At 39.9% G+C, this 18,013-nt stretch overlaps 1 protein-coding gene across 2 annotated transcripts in view; it reads right to left on the bottom strand.

The window, feature by feature from the left end:
- Positions 1 to 18,013, bottom strand: part of wu:fc17b08 — a 50,407-nt gene that overhangs the window by 32,197 nt on the left and 197 nt on the right. The gene's annotated exons all lie outside the window — the stretch shown is intronic.

Below are 18,013 nucleotides of genomic sequence, written 5' to 3'. Positions count from 1 at the left end.
AACAAAAATGATGCAGGGACCCAGTTCACCAACCTTTAAAAAAAACAAAAAAGGTTAAAAAAGGTTACATTTTATAAGTTGGGGAAAACAAAAAACACAAAGCCACATTCCATCGCCATTTCAGCAAAATGTCAAGACTTTGGCCCGACTTTGGCTGAGCTCCTGACACCAGGAAAGATCCAAAACTTGTAAAGATGTGAAAAAAAAAAAAATGACAGAAAGGGATACACTAAATTTGACAATATCCATGATGACGCAGCGACATTGTGCCATTGCTTAGGGAGAGCCCTGGGCTGTTGATGTTAAAAATGCAAAAGTACTTTTTAGCCAATTACTCAATTAATCGCCAGAATAATCAATAGAATACTCGATTACTAAAATAATTATCAATAGCTGCAGCCCTATGCTAGACCGTGAATAATTTTATAGGTTAATAACAGAACCTTAAAATCTGATCTCACAGGGACAGGAAGCCAGTAAAGAGATGCCAAAATGGGTGTAATGTGGTCAAACTTTCTGCTTCCTGTCAAAAGTCTGGCAGCAGCATTTTGAACCAATTGGAGAGCCCTAATGTTGGACTGCGGTAAACCAGAAAATAAGACTACTTTTCACTACTCAGGAGAACATCTGTGGTGTGGGTACAAAATTAAAGTACAGTGACGTGGCCTCTTGTCTGTGGTGATACGCCACATTCATCACGTTAGGACCATTTCTGTACTTTTCTGAATGTACTTTTTGGGTACAAAAATAAGACCCAATTTCTGTGTGTGAAAGTATAGAAGTGGAACTAAAAACGTACAAATACTTTGTCATTCCAGCCGTACTTTTGGAGAGAGAAATGAAACCCCTATTCCTCTGAGTGCAGGTCTGATTATATCTTCTGGCAACAAAGTTGAGCGGAGGTCAGGTTTTCACCCCTGTTTGTGAACAGCCTGGAGTATACAATTTTTCATATATTATTATCAAATTTTTACTGAAGATTCATATCCTCATAGGCAAGAACTGATTAAATTTTTATGACCATAGATCAAAGGTCAAAGTCAGGAAAAATCCGTATATTTAACATTGAACAAATTTTCAAAAATTATAACTCTGCCAAAAAAGATCAAATTTCTTCCATATTTGAGAGCGTTATGTAGGATTTTATCCTTTACTGACTGACAAAGGTTGGTCCCAATCTGATCCAGATTACAGATTTTGTGGTCTGGCACTCACTATCACCTGACAAAGTTTGATCTAGATCTGATATGGATTGTGGATTTTGTGGACATTTGAATTTAATCTTGAAAAGCCCATTTAGTGTACTTTTTGCATTATATCTCAATCAAAAGTGCCTCAATCACTCTTCATTTATGACAAAGCAGTGCAAACTGGCACTGTCAATGAATAGACTAAGTTTGATCTGCATCTGATCCATATTGCGGATTTAGCGGATACTTGATTTTAACATTGAAAAGCCCTTTTGATCTAGATTTTGTATTACATTCTAGTGTATGAAAAGCTACTTGTAACAGGACTCTGACCTTAAAAAATTTTCCAAGGTAAAAATTTACAGAATTAGAAACTATCCTTGGTGGAGGTTTGAGCTCTTTTAAAACCCTAGATGTCAAAAGTAGTAAATAAAATGTATAGTACACAAACAGAAATAGTTACTTTAGCAGCTTATTTAACTGTTCTGCTCAGTCAGTGCTGTAAAAAAGAGAAATACTTTCTGGAAGGGATCACGTACCTCGGCTCCAGCGTGTGTAGCATAGTGATGGGATGAACAACACTGGTGCGTCAGCACTGTGCCGAGCACACAAGAGTGAAACCCCGTATTGGTGCGTGTATCGCTTTAAGAAAAAAAAAAAAAAAAAAAATCACGTGACCGATACAGGAACTGTGTCGTTCGGCTGCGTCGTGCCAAACTGTGTTTATAAGGAAACAAACTGTATCGACATGTTGCAGATTTGTTGGATGGATTTTTGCTTGCCCTCACCTTGTTCCACTGACTTCATGGATCGTTCAAAGACGTTTCCCCAGTCTGGAATAATTTTGATCTTTTGACGCCAAATAAGATTACATATGTTTGTACTCCTTTACAATACTGGAAGAATAACCAGAAAACATATCCACAGCTTTATCAACTCGCACTGAAATGTTTATGCTCACCATCTTCATCTGTACCCTGTGAAAGAGTTTTTTCTAAGGCAGGGGAACTGGTGTGTAAGAGGAGAAATCGCCTTGGAGCAAAGACACTTCAGAAACCTTTGTTCCTCAATAAAAATGCATAAATGAATCTATTTTTAGTCTTTTATTTCATATGCTTTAACACTCAAGTTAACAAATTTCCATACATAAGTTACAAATTTTAACTCTGAATTTTATTACAGACAAATTTGCTATATTTTACAAATGTTTAGCATTTACACAAACAAGGTTTTAAGCAAATTTTAAACTCTTCTCATGAACAGCTTAATTTGACACAAATTGAGCACATGAAATTATGCAATGATGAGATCATATTTTAAATTGAGGACTGGCGATTAACTATTTCACAGGCTGATGTTGCGTTTGCAGCATGTTAGCTTTTCCATCTTATTTTCATTTTATTTACCTGCAATGATTTTTTTAACTACTGCAGGGGTCACTATTGAGCGACCAACACAGTGTCAATACAGTTTGTGTAGCGTGTCAATACACTCGAGGTATCATCATCCCATCATTAGTGTAGCATGTTCCTGAAACCCGTACTTTCCACAACACTATAAGGCCACAGCTCATTTTCAAATAAAGTCCACAACTGATTTTGTGATGCATTTCGCTTTTTCAGAACTGCTGAGTAGATTGGAAAATGCTGCTTCCAGTGTCTGCTGGCTTGCTGCTACAGGACGATTGGCTGGAAGCTCTGCATTTACTTCAGGATGGTGCCTTGCTAGGTGGGCATTAAGGTTTGTCGTATTTCCGCAGTACGCAACGTGTGCACTACAGATTTTACAAATAGCTTTCAACGTGCAGTTCTGCTTTTCCCTTCAAAGCAAAAAAATCCAAAATGTGCCCACACTTTAGATTTAAAATGTGATGGTGGGGGTTTTATCCCCGCGCCATGCAGCGAGCTGTCCACCATTCTCTGCTTTCAATTTATGTTTTTTCCTCCCACGGACGGATGTGACGTTGCGTTGCCAGGTAGGGAGTCAAAGAAAAGCATTTCGCCCTCTGCTGGAGAAAAACTAACTTTTACAAACCCGGCTGATAAACGTAGTCTAAAATTAAGCATTCAAATTTAGAAAAATAAATATTTTTGTTAAAAAATAGATTTAAAAATCGTAAAACAAAAAATTGTGATACTTATGTGAATTGAGTTTTTTCTCCCACCCCTAGCATTAATAACCAAACAATGAATGTCTGAGTGCAATGGTAAGAATTTTTCATGAGGCATCTTTCACCTCATGAAAAATTCTTTCCATTGAATGAATGAAAAAACATTCATTGTTTCTTTTATATAACGCCTAAAATAGATCCTGGTCATCTGATATTTTATTAATTTATAAACAAGAGAAAAGGCACTTACACCTTTCCTAGTCCTACAGTGTCCGACAAAGCTCGGTTGCAAGACTAAGATGGCCCGTCTCACTCAGGTGTCATCTGACAGAGCCTGCTGTGTCCCAGTGGCCCCCTGCAAGCCCCAAGCTGCGGTGGGGCCAACCCTACCTCTGGCAAACACTGCTTTCTCAGGATCCCCCCCTCCTGACCCGGTCTCAAGCCCCCTCGGCACATCCAGCCTTCCCGTCCGTTACCTAGCGAGTCTGGGCACTGTGTTGACATTGTCACCACTAGTGTGAACGCAGAGTGGCATGCAAAAGCACTAAACGTATAGAACCAAAAATTGCATGCTAAACAGAACCAAAGTTGATGGTGCATGGAACACAATGGCAAATGGTATGAATAATCCATATCACATGACATACAAGTCACCAATCAAATGACAAGGATCTATTCAGGGGTTATATAATGCAAAATATACACTGTACCACAAGGTCAAAATTTCAAATCCAAAACCTCGAGAATGAGCATTAAATTAAGCGCTACAGAAGCAAGAGGTAATAGCTGTTCACCAGACTGAGACTTTTCTAAATATCATAGACACCGGAAGGTCTAACAAATTTAAACCAAACTGATCATTAAATAAAGGCAGTACAAGACTAACATCACCTTTGCAAACGTCTCTGCATTAACAATGTAAGGCTACATAAACATGTAAATCCTATGCAAAATTATGTAAGTAAATTGAAAAAAATCAATTTACTACAGATTCCAGTTTGTAAATGCACTTACAGAATGTCTTCATAGATGAGAAAAGGCAAACCAATCAGTCCTTGCCATCAACTGTCTTCCTAAATGCTCTATGAATTCAACCAAAGCTGTCTTCTGTTCAAATGCCCTCTCAGTGCTTCATTACAAATGCCCACCCACTTTTCAGCAGCCAAACCTAGAAAGTGAAGGGGGTTAGAGGAATGACACACAGCCTTGCCGATAGCTGTAGCATTAGTCTGTTTCTGGGTTAGTGGACAGGACTTCAGCTGAAGCTATCCAATCCAATTTCTAAAATATTTCAGGGGCAGAGAGAAAAGTAGGTCATCCATTTTTGTTTGACAGAGCAGTGCCATAACATCATGCTACACTTTAGGAATTCAGTTTGGGGCATTTACAAATGTACCATATTCTAATCGGTATTAACAGTGAAAGCAGTATTCTCAGTTTTGTATTATCTGGTGTCAAGGCAGATTTAAACTACCTCTATGCAAACTACATCTTGGAAAACAAAACCATTTTGGTTAAAGTAGCTTACATTTTGATATACATAAGAGACAATCAATTATTAAATAGCCTGTATAACTCTGATGCAAGCCCGACAAAACAAATGCGTGTAAAAGTCATACCTCACATTATAGACTTGGTTTAGAATTACCCAGTTTGTTGAAACATTCACCAATAATTTATGCTGGAAAAGGAATCGGGACACCATTTAGACTACTACATTTATCTTTTTTGACGTATGGGGATCATATACTCTCAAGACACAACAAGAAGCTATAAACTGGCAAATTCCCTGCTCACCTCTTGGTATAATTCTGCACTAGATGACCTCATAATCTAAATAGTGTTGTCTGTTACCGAGCAGGTACCTCAGAATCCACGGTAGCGGCTATCAAAATTTTGCATGCCCAGCTCAATAAAATAGTCTCACAGACAAAATATTACTTTGCATCCACTGAACCCATGGCCTAATTAATATGCAAATCAGGTCACAGTTGGTTGCTATGATGATTCCCCACCAAACACACACACACACACACACACACACACACACACACACACACACACACACACACACACACACACACACACGGTTTGGGACCAAACTCCTTGTAGATATAGTGTCAAATGGTCAGACAGATGGAGGGTGGAAAAAGGGTTTTGGGTGAGGTGTTTGATTTTATTTGCCTTGCGTGATATTGCACATCCTGCAATGAGACGACTGCATATGCTCACCAGGCGATAATAATGCTGAAATGATATATTGTGCAAGCCCAATTCATGTACATATTTTCCACATTGCCTAAGATGAATCAGGTCAGGTTTAGGAGCACGTGTTAGTGCTGCACCTCTCAGCAGCCACCACACACTGGAACCACCTTGGTCTTGGATGGCAACCTCCCAGGCAGACAACCGATCCATACCACACCTCTCAAAAGTAATCATCTATCTGCCTCAATCAAGTGAAATATGGGTGCCTTGCTGGCCTTTTTCAGTTGTTGGGGCTCTCAACACTGTGATACCTGCGTATCGTAACATGCCCAGAAAAGCAGGTCACATGACCAAAATGTTGGAGCTATTGTTCCCTCACATTGCAAGTGCTGCACCCGATCTGTGTCTCCTTAAGTAACGATTTGCAAACTAAAGATAACTTATTTGAAGATAATAAGCTCTTTTGCTGACAATTGCATAATCATCACAGCCAGAAAGTTGAGAAGAATAAGTCCAGATGAAAATAGTTAAAAATCACAGTTCCAGGAGAGAAACATTTCACATTTAAGCCAATGAAGAGAGGAGAGCCAATTAACGCAATTTATATTAGCAAAGCTAATTTTATAAACCGCTTTGGTTGTGTGGTTTGAAAACTGAAATTTGCAATCGAAAATTCTTAAAAATTTAAATTTAATTTCTCTTTAAAATGCTCTACTTGTTTTGTTGTGCTGTAATATTATTATATCAATGACATAAGATGACATCTAAAAATGACAATTATTTCTGGTACAATGCAACTACATCATCCACTCATCACTCATTTTCAACCGCTTATCCAAGATCGGTTCACGGGGGCAACAGCTCTAGCAGGGGATCCCAGACTTCCCTCTCCCGGGCCACATTGACCACCTTTGACTGGGGGATCCCGAGGTGTTCCCAGGCCATTGTGGAGATATAATCTCTCCACCTAGTCCTGGTTCTTCCCTGGGGTCTCCTCCCAGGTGGATGTACCTCGAACACCTCCCTAGGAAGGCGCCCAGGAGGCATCCTTACCAGATGCCCGAACCACCTCAGCTGGCTCCTTTCAACGCGAAGGAGCAGTGGCTCTACTCCAAACTCCCCACGGATGACCGAACTTCTCACCTTATCTCTAAGGGAGACACCAGCCACCCTCCTAAGGAAGCTCATTTCGCCCGCTTGTACCCACGATCTAGTTCTTTCGGTCATGACCCAACCCTCATAACCATAGGTGAGAGTAGGAACAAAGATTGACCAGTAGATCGAGAGCTTCGCCTTTTGGCTCAGCTCCCTTTTCATACATCATCCAACAAAAGTAAATTATCATCATGACAGGCCAAGTCCTGTACATTGCCCCATCCTTGAGTATAACAGCTTATTTGACACAGTCACTTCAGCTGTACCCATCCTCCAATGACCTAGCAGCAAAGAAATCCTGTCTTCACTTTAGGTTACTGGGTATTGTCCAAGTTTATCAACCATACAATAAAAATGGATGCACCAGGACTGTCAAAACTTCAAACGTCATCTTGTAAAGACATCGGCATCACCAAACACTTCACAATTCCATAAGCTTTTCTCAGATTTCTGTCAATATCAAAGGCTGAGCTCCCAAAGAAATGTATTTCACTGCCAAGATGCTGCAGTCTTGGTATTTGTTTGTAATTCGCTTAAAGAAATTTCTTACCCAACGCCTACAAGCCAAACCCCAGCACAAATAAGTGAAATTCCAAACTCTTCCAAATGTTAGCTGGTTCTGTTCCAGCCTAAAATATCCAAATCCAAACAGAGCCCACATTTTCAGCTAGTTTGTGTCTGAGGGTTGATGGACTATGAACACATGTATAGGCAGACATACAGACAATTGGCACTGTTGTTGTACAGGACAATTGCCCTTGTTTCTGCCCTGCAGTTTTACTGCTCACATTAGTTGCACAAAGACAAAATGTCCATTTTAGCATGAGCAGGGTGGTGGTGGCATGAAGCCCTCTCCACCAAAAAGCCAAACAAAAGTATGTCCTTGTTGTCAAGGACAGAAAATGCCATTCTACAGCCAGCAGAGTGACGCTGTTGTCATGTACTATGTAGCTTAACAATTAAAGCTGAGAGACAAAGGGCATTTGTCAATCATGAAGCAAGATCAGAATAACAGAATGTTACAGTCTGGAGCTAGTCACTCATCAGAAAACTTATTTTCTCTTTTCCTAAAACAACATCACAGCTAGTGCTGCCAAAATTCATATTTGCACTTTTTTCCCAGTTTTACAATAAGCCTTTGAGTGTCAAAGTATTTCAATGCAGAAAAAGCACATCTTGAAAATAAATTACACATATCGATATCTGACTTCCACATCACAGCCATTTGGAAGTGAGGATGATTGTGATTAACTGTATTATGACTATATGTCATACTCAGTACTAGCATTCCACATTTGTAATGAAATTTAGCTTGCAGCAATTTAAGTGACGTTTGGTTGTTTAAAGCCATTACAACTTCAAGCATACTTCTTAATTCTAACATCTAATTCAACTACATTTTTTCCGCAAATATGACTGGTTCATCGTGTGAGATTTCAGAACTATGGATGGGTATCGATAAGATTTTAATCGATATCGATACCATTATCGAGTTTGCTCATCGATCCGATTCCTTATCGATTCCCTTATCGATACCTCCTGTGAATTTTCTGTGTACTACAAGTAGATTTTACAGGTTTTTTATGTCAACAACATTTTATTGAGTATATGAAATTGGTCACTGGATCCTTAAACTCTGGACATAAATAAAATCTACATGGTGGATACTTGATCTCTGGACGTAACTAGAAATAACCTAAATCTGTAGTTTTTGTCACGAGCATATCCTTTCAGACATTAATGGTATGAAAGTCTCTCCATACATCTGAGCTGAACTCAGACAGCTGCTGGAGTCTGCAGGTCTGCAGCCATACAGTCTTGGGCTGCTGCACATCAGCGCAGGACGTCTCATTTTGGGAGGAAAAAAAAAACATTTTGATCGATTGTAGATTATTGTTTGTATTACAATGTTTGGACAGTGTCATTTGATTTAAACGGCGATTTGCTTTGAAGTTATTAATTCCGAGCAGACTCCATCTTTCTAACTTGACTCAGTTGAGAGTGGCACAGCATTTGGAGCAACGGAACAGAGCACGATTCGTGTTTCTTTCTCGCAATAAGACAGGAGTCTCAGTCACTTTAATCCGCATAAAAATGACTTCCGATTGACATATTTTAATGGCTATGAGAGGGGTTAAGAAGCGGAGTTGCCGCTTCTGCGGAGGAGCGAAGCAAAGAACCAACGAAGCAGCGGATCAGAGCACTGCTTCACTGGTTCAAGGTTCAAAGCAGATCCGTGCTGCAGAAAAGGTTGATTACAGACCCGCTGCAGGGTCTGTAATCAACGTAGAGAAATGATCATTTTCCCGACAAACATCCTCAAAAACAACGGTCGCTCTGACGGACCGATAAGGGAATCGTTAAGCAAAAAGGCTATTGATGTCGGCTGATTGTATCATTTCTTAACGATACCCGAAAAGAACCGGTTCTCGATACCCAACCCTATTCAGACCGTATAATATCGGGTGTAAGGTCGCAAAATATTCGACCGTTTCACACTTAATGTATTACTCCGCACCCCGACCGGCCGCATGCTGCTACGCAGATGTCAATAATGTCACTGTTAGAGCGAGAGAAAGTCACGCACCGATGATGATGCTGAAATGGGTGAATTTAAGCTACCATACGAAAGTATAGATGTGGATTCTGATAAAAAATTACTGTTTCACATTTGATGGATTTTCACATTTGATGGATTACTCCGCGCCCTGACCGGTGTTGGAGCGACGCTGCCTCGACAGTAAGCCTCGCCAACCGACTTACCTACAGAAAAATAAACCGTACAAACGACGGAATTGGATTAGAATTGGAATAACCCCCTTGTGTCTGATGATTTGCGGACGTTCATACTACATTACAGTCGCAAATATATGTTTTACTGGCTCCACTAACGCATCGCTGGCAAAACTCCTTTTTATCGGCGTTGCGTTAGCGGAGCCAGTAAAACTCAATTTGCGACCATACAACCAGCATGATCGTCTGCAAATCAGACACAACAGGGTTATATTTTGAGTGTTTATAGACCTTTACAAAAGGCATGAACCATCATATTTTAATAGTTGGTCTAAAGCAGATCTCCCCTTTGACAATTTTTGACACTCAACTGTTTACAATAATGGCTAAAAAAAAACTGGATACCAAATTGGGGTATGGTATCATGAGTAATCTGTGGCAATCTTTGCATCGCAGAACACTGAAACCAAACACAAAGATTTTGAAAATGTTCAAATAATTTGTGACAGTGTGACCCACAACATTAAACAATGAAATTATAGTCTGTGCAGACAGTCGCTAATATGCATCTCCCAAAAAACTCACTAATTCACATACTCCATGTACAACTTAAATCCGTTTGTCTGTTTCTCCTTTGCAGACATTTTTAACCTCTTTAAATCTCTTCTGAAATATATTATACATCCATAATCCCACAAAAGACTTGCCGCACTCTTCAGAAGAAAACATTTTCAGATACAATTTAGTTTTGTATTATAATCAATGGTTGCCAGTTCCATTTGGATGACTTTTGCCGCCCATTTTTAAATTTAGCCTTAGTCTTGTGTCAAAGTTCATTCTTAGTCACATTTAGTTATTCACATATCATTTTTGTTAGTCATGTTTTAGTTGACTAAAAGTCTCAACATTTTAGTCTAGTTTTAGTCAAAACATTTTAGTATTTTTCTATTTATTTCAGAGATTATTTTTATTTATTCATTCCAGTTGACTTGTGTTCCACAACTGAAATATTGATTAAATGTCTGGAATAACAAACATCTTGAATGAATTGAACTGAATGAATGAATCTTCAAAAGTGCTAAAAGTGTCTTGTTTGTTGATTCAATACATATTTACAAATGATGCACTTGTACTGATGTTTTATCTTTATTAGAAACACCAACAAAATAAAATAAAATAAAGCTAGACTCTTATAGCCAGCCGAGCAGATGTGTGACTTTGGCCCCGATCTCCCCTACAATACTCGCGCCTGGAGCACTGCAGTGTGGCTGTGCTCAGACTGGAGCGCAAAGACTGTGACACTGGGATAAGTTCTCCCTGACAGAACGGAGGGCGTCTCATTTTGGGGAAAAACAGCTTTGGTCAGTTGTAAAATGCTGTCTGTTTTACAAAGTTTGGAAAGAGGTGTCATTCGATTTAAAACAGCGATTCGCTTTCAAGTTATTGATTGTGGAATGATCCGTCTTTCCACCTTTACTCGGCAGAAAACCACAGCAAATGCCACAACACACACAGAGATGGAGCGGAGGATATTATCAATATTATTATTTTCATGAGGGACAGTAACTTTAGTTTATGAACCAGAGAAACGGGAGATATTAATGTTCCTGTCCACGGCAGAGGACCGCGTCGCTGGCTGCCCCACAAAAAAGACACGTTAATGACAAACGAATAAAAACTCTCCGTGTGAAGCAGTGGACGATTCTCGCAGAATCGCACAGCGAGAGGATACGTAATGTTGCCGACAGTACAGTAGAAGAACTGCTGGCACAAACGTATGACAGCTGGACTGAATGTTGCATTTCTTCTTGTGTAGTAGACAAAAATGAAGAGGGAGTTTTTGTTTATTTTTTTATTTGTTGTAAAACATTTTCACCTCGTTTTTATTTGTCAACAGTAATGCACATTTACACAGTTTTAGTCAGTGTTTTTAGAACACTTGTGCCGTCTTGTCATCGTCTCGTCTTAGTCATGGGAAAAAGGGTTGAACATATTTTGTCTTGTTTTGTCTGACGGATGACACAGGATTGCCAATTACCTTGTATTTGGACTCCGGACATCAGTTGGAGCCATATGTCCACAGTGGGAGACCAGCCTTAGAGACTTCAGCCATAATGATATGATCCTTTATATAACAACAGAGTGGATCCTTGTCACTTGATTGGTGCTTTGTATGTCACATGACCTGGATTATTCGTCCCATTTGTGTTGCGTTGCATTTAGTGTGCAAATTTAGTACCATATGTTTTTTACCATTACATGCTGTGAACCCCACCCATGCACACACTAGTGGGGGCGGCATTTAGCTAAACATGGTGGAGTTTGTTTTGCTGAGGGATGACAATTTGAACAAGCTAATTGATGGTGCTAATTCTTCTAACATACACATCTACTACTAGGCCATAAGCCTAGTAGTAGTTGGAGGCATGAAGAGCTGCTAGGATGAAGAGGATGAAGTTAGGACACAAACCTGGACAAATTTCTGATATGATTTTTCGCTGGACTGAGGAAGTACATGAAGTCTTTTTTTGTAAGTACACGAAGTCAGTGCACGGACTACTTTGTCAGAATTTTTTTAACTATCGAACTGTTTTTCCACGTTGACTGAGAACAATTTTGGACTCCTATATAAAGTCGTGTTGGACTGTAGCACCAGTGATGCACACTAAAATGTAAGTCCCTTTTCTGTTCTATAGAAATTAATTAAATAACAAATGACAAGGATCTAGTTTAGCTGTTATATAAAACAAATGATAATTTTTTTAAATTCTTTCAATGGAAGGAATATTTAATTTGGTGAAAGTTGGAACGTACCATTCAACTTGGCTTTGCCTTGTTTAATGGAAGATTCCTTCTTTCACCTTGTGAAATATTCGTATCACTGAACTTATAAACATTCATTATAATGAATTAGAACAAATTTAAATCCAAAACAATATACAAATAATGAATGCTTATGAGTTCAATGGTACAAATATTTAATGAGGTGAAAGATGGAACATACCATTCAATAGGTCTTGAATTTCTTGAAACTTTAATTGTGTGAATTTGAAGGTGAAAAGTATCATTTGCACTATGACGGAACATCAGCTACAACATTTTGGCAATGTTTCTCTGTGTACAATCCAGCACCCAGGTGTCTGGGTCTGGAGGACCCCAGTAACTGTAAAACAACAAGGGGATGCTGAAGTTGCACCTGACTGTGGCTGATAGATGGTTAATTTGAAGAGGTGGGGATGGCCTGGTTGTCTGTCTGGGTGGTTGCCATCCAGGACCCAAGGTAGTTCTGTAGCGCAGTGGATGCAGGGACATAAAACAGCACCAGCGCATCCTCCCAGACCTGACCTGTCTACATTATCAACTATTTTGTCAGGATTATCTGAAGGAATCATCATGCAAACTTATTCAAGTAACAGAACATTTTTATTTGACATTATTTGAAAAGATATGCTACTTAAAAAGAAGAAAAAAGTGACATTTTGTTTTGTGCAGTAAAGCACTCAACATATGTCTGTATGCACGGTTAGAGCAGTGTGTGGTTGACAAAAAAAAAACGGCACACGTTTATTAATATCATCACGCTCACTCATCTTCAACCGCTTACTCCAATTAAGGGCCGCGGGGAGCTGCAGCCAATCCCAGCAGTCACAGTGCGTGAGGCAGGGTACACCCTGGCAGGACGCCAGTCTGTCGCAGGGCCACAAGTAGACAAACAATCACATTCACACCCGCACGAAGTAGGTGTAGGTGAATTGGTCGGTGAATTGGCACGCACACCAGTAGGTGTAGGGCTGGGTATCAAGAACCGGTTCTTTTCGAGTATTGTTAAGAAATGATTCGATCCACCGATAAATAGCCTTTTTGCTTAATGATTCCCTTATCGGTCCTTCAGAGCAGCTGTTGTTTTTGAGGGTGTTTGTCGGGAAAATGATCATTCCTCTCCGTTGATTACAGACCCTGCAGTGGCTCTGTAATCAACAGTTTTTGCAGTGCGACTCCACTTTGAAGCATGAACCATTGAAGCAATGCTAATCACCTAATCTGTATGTCTTTGGATATGGAAGGAAGCTGGAGCACCTGGAGAGAACCCACGCAAACACAGGGAGAACACGCAAACTCCACACAGAAAGGCCACATGCAGGAATCGAACCCATGACCTTCTTGCTGTGAGGCAACAGTGCTAGCCACAGTGTGAAAATATCAGCATATCTAATATGAAGAAAAAAAAAAAAAAAAACTTATTGAGTATCCTGAAAACCTAATTATTATAAAGTACTTATACTTATTTGACATACTGCAAAATTACAACTAATTTTTTTGCTGGTATTTATTTTGTGGAGATTCCATGGCAAATACACTGAGCTCACTCTGTGTGAAATTCTAACTTACAACTAGGAAAAATACATATATAAAGACCTTAATAAAGCTGTAATAAAATGTTGGTCTCCCTAGTGACTGATTTTGGCAAATTAAATAAAATGTTGTAACTTTAATGTTACTGACACAGACATGCGAATGTTGTCCTATGTGTTCAGCAGATAGCCCAATTTCTTCCCAGCAGCATCTGTGGTGGCCGTTTATTAGCCGAGGCTGTCACTTTGTCTGTGCTTCAAATGTACATTGTTTGCACAATGGAAGGTGTCCCATGATCCTTCAGCTCTATGATGCTAACTCCAGCATACTATCATAGCAGTTCTGTTCAGTGTTTGAATTGCATAGTATCCCAGCATCTCACCTAAGAGCAGGAAAACCCTGGCACATCACCTATGACATAATATTGTCACTTTACTTTAACCCACATGGGTTCAAAATTGGAAATTGTTTCCAACAAGGCAAATTTTGATCATGTTGGTGACATAAGATTTTGACTGTGTTCGTTTATACAAATACTAAGGAGGCAACAAGACTTCCAAAAGACACAGTTGCCGGTTCAAGACCCCCATACCCCTGCATCAGGAAGAACATCTGACATTTAAAAAAAAAGTGCCGAAATCAACATACATAGGAGAATTCTCGGATCATGAAAGTGATAACATACTCACACATACACACAACATTGGTCATCAGCAGAATAGCTAACTGTGCCATTGCTGTTAGTATTTGAATCATAACACTGTAAACAATTCTTAGTATGTCCTAGGCCTGTGTGGTTTAACCGGTACACTGTATAATTTTGGCCGACGGTAGAGATTTGGACTCCACCAACTAATTACAATAACAGCCGTGGAGCTTTTTGATCCAGGAAAACTCTGTAAAGCGGCCGTGTGTGTGTGAACCAGTTTGCTGTGGCAGAGAGGGGTATTCTGAGCTGAGGTGACTCTCACTGCTGTTCATGTAAGTTTGTTCTAGCGCTAATATTTGCAAACCCGTTGTTTATTTATTTCAGCCGACGCACTGGGGGAAGGTGGAGGCTCTGTCGCGACCTGAGTCAAACATTTGAGAAAGCACCACGTTAAATAATGCAAGCGTTTTTTAACCCTCTGGGGTCAACGGCATCGTATACAACGGCTAAGACCAAGCTTTACTAAATTATAAATAACTTTTGAATGATATGAGATAGAAACTTACTTTTTTTTGCTGAAAAGTTAACTCTGCGGACTTTCCAGCCAGCCATCGGCCATATTTGTACTCCACATAGAAGCTGTGTGATGACGTGCGCAATATGAGTGTCCAATCGGAATTGGTTCACCGTCACATGGTTTTCCAAAATCCAATCGTAGGGCAGATTTACCTCACGTGAAAAGCCAAAGATCATTTTCAGGAGTGATGTGTTACTAGTTGGCCCATTTGAATAGCTCCAATGAGTACATACTATTAGTACATACTCAGTGTGCTCTACACCATTACGCACAGCGATCAGTGAAAGCAGGAGCACACGGAGAGCCTCTGATGACAATCTCACGTGCTCAAACAAAGCGTGTGTAACTATCAGGATTGCTCCACTAGTTTGCATGTGAATGTTACTGGATAACTCTGTTGCTTTCTCTGCGTAAAGCACTGTTTACCATATCAATGGACAACAAAACGCATAGACCATTTTGCATATATTGTTCAAAATGTGCATTTGTGTTTATTGTTTGAACCTTTTTGTTGTACAGTCTTTCACACAAGACCTCAAATTACCTTTATAAAGTGTCAAAACAGTTGTTTATTATAGTTTGCTGTGTGTTTTGAATAAATGTATGTGGAAAATTATTTTTCGCTTTATTTTTTCCTATTTTTGACTGTAAACCTTTATTACACTTATAAACACAACAAAAACATATATATTCTGAAAGCACAGGTTGTCTTGAAAAAGAGACATAAAACTTGATTGTGGGATGCAGGGAAAGCGGTTAACGCAATAATAAAACATTTATGCCAGGTGAGTGAACTGTCCAAAAAATGCCCTAGGACCCCAGAGGGTTAAACCAGTGTCGCCGACCGAATGGTCCCCTAAAAATCTGTCCCACCTGAAGACGCGGTTCACGGATTAACACCTCGTTTCTGCTTCAAACTGTACTCCAGTCATCATCTACCTCAGTGACAGATATCTGAAGCTTTAGTACAACAATCATTTCCACATATATTCAGAATTATTCCATCATAAAAAACGGATGAAGTGATCAAAGCGCTGCGGCTAAACGAGCTGTTAGCTCATGCATTCACTGCGTGTTGGACATTTTAAAGTGTCACGGAATTCCGCCTCGTTTCTGCTTAAAACTGACTTTTGAATTATTTAAGAGGTTTTACCTTGTCATCTGATGGTAAATAATCCCATTAATCCATCTGATTGCTTTGGGTGAAGAGACTGTCTCAGATGTGCTGCTGTGGTCTGAAATGACGCATATGCAGGCGCAAAAGTTGCATCGATTTTTAGAGGTAGACCATTCAGTCTGCGACCCCGGATTAGAAAGACAAAATCAGCCAGGTAACATTAATTTACCCAGATTGGCTTCAAATATGAGTAAATTAAGTATTTTTTATAAAATGTTTTGGTGGATTCGTGTTGAGTTTGATAAATGAGGAAATGACCGTCCTGAAAGCCCTTTTGCACACACTCGACCATAACATCAAATCTAGGCTTGCATTTTAGAAGTAACCTTCTGGCAAATTGTACCAGTAGTTTTGAAATCTGCATAATAAATGTTTTCAAAATAACATTATATCTGTTTTTTATTTTTTGTTGTCATTTTTATTTATTTATTTTGATCCTCTGTAGCAACCCATAGGCTCCAGCCATGGAGCCTATGGGTTGCCACAGACTTTACACCGAGCGCCCTCTGGTGGCCATTTATGGCCAATGAAAACATCGCTGACCTCAATACAAATACGTGTAATTTGGTCACTTTTCAAAGGGGGTCATACTTGTCAATAAAGTCAATTTAATGTACAATGATTCATTTCAGGTCAGCTTGGTGTATAAATCTCATCGTTCCAGGCAATGAAAGCTGTCAGCTGGCTGTCAGAAGCATGTCAGAGACAAAACAAAACCAACTAATTTCAATGGACAATCAATGCAGCCCGAGCTTGTTTTCATCGGGCGGCCAGTCGCGGAGGTAAGAATTCTCGCCTTCGGATTGGCCACTCTGCCGAAAGTGAAGTGGCTCCACTGCAACCCATTCTTAAATTGAGAATCCATGTACATACTTGGGCTATCCAAAATAAAGATATTTGACTATTGTGAGTACGACAAGTGCACTCTGTCTCGGCTGGTTCCCAGTTTTTCCTGTAACTCCAGTTCCTCATGTTGATCATTCTCAACCACTGTTTTCTCCTCACAAAACCCTTTGGAATTCTGTGAAACCAGGCCAGTTTGTTTGTCTGTGTCCTCATTTGTACATGTGTAAACAATACACTCCTTCCCCATTGTCTGCAATGCTGCTGATAGCTAAAACAGGTGTTGATGTGTAAACACTATTGATTAGGCGGTCACAAGTGATCTTTGTTGACAGCCGGGCTGCTTTAGGAGTGGGATATCCCCAGACGTGACATTATATCAAATTCTACTGTTGAATTTGCTGTGGCGACTCTGAAGGCAAAGAGAGAAGGCGAAAAACTGTTTTGAATACTCAGGAATAATAATGATGCAAAAGGAAATCCTTTTTATAATTTCAATGATAAAAAAAACAAACTAAATTAAAGAGGGCCACACCTTCATGGGACATTAAATGGGTCTCAAATGTACACAAATGTAAATAAACTGCAGGAGAGCATTTAAAATGGAAACTATTCCGGTGGGGCCTCTCAGCCACTTCCTAGTTGCTGTGCTGCGCGCTCACAGGAGGTGCTAAGCACGTAGATGTTAACCAAAAACATCCACGGGCACGGCGCGCCCCCTCCCCCATCCAAAATACAGTATCGGGAGCGCGCTTTTCAGCAGCCCGCAGTTCGGCCGACGTAACGCCTAATTCCTGTTTGACATTGCCTTTAAAAGGAGCACGGGGCCCTTCACACGCACTAACACTAGGACAGAAAATACAACAAATACACGCACACAAACGGAACATTATCACACAGCACAACATTAACGTTCAGGCTGGCTGCTGCGAGAAGGAAACAGTTGAGGACAAAAAGTCGCACGGAGATGCCCCGACTGAGTCCGGTAATAGGTGGTTATTTACACCGATAACAGCCG

Source organism: Thalassophryne amazonica, chromosome 13 (assembly GCF_902500255.1).
Source record: "Thalassophryne amazonica chromosome 13, fThaAma1.1, whole genome shotgun sequence".
NCBI lineage: Eukaryota > Metazoa > Chordata > Actinopteri > Batrachoidiformes > Batrachoididae > Thalassophryne > Thalassophryne amazonica.
The sequence above is the reverse complement of the archived record's forward strand: the minus strand, read 5'-3'. Positions and strand labels throughout refer to the sequence as shown.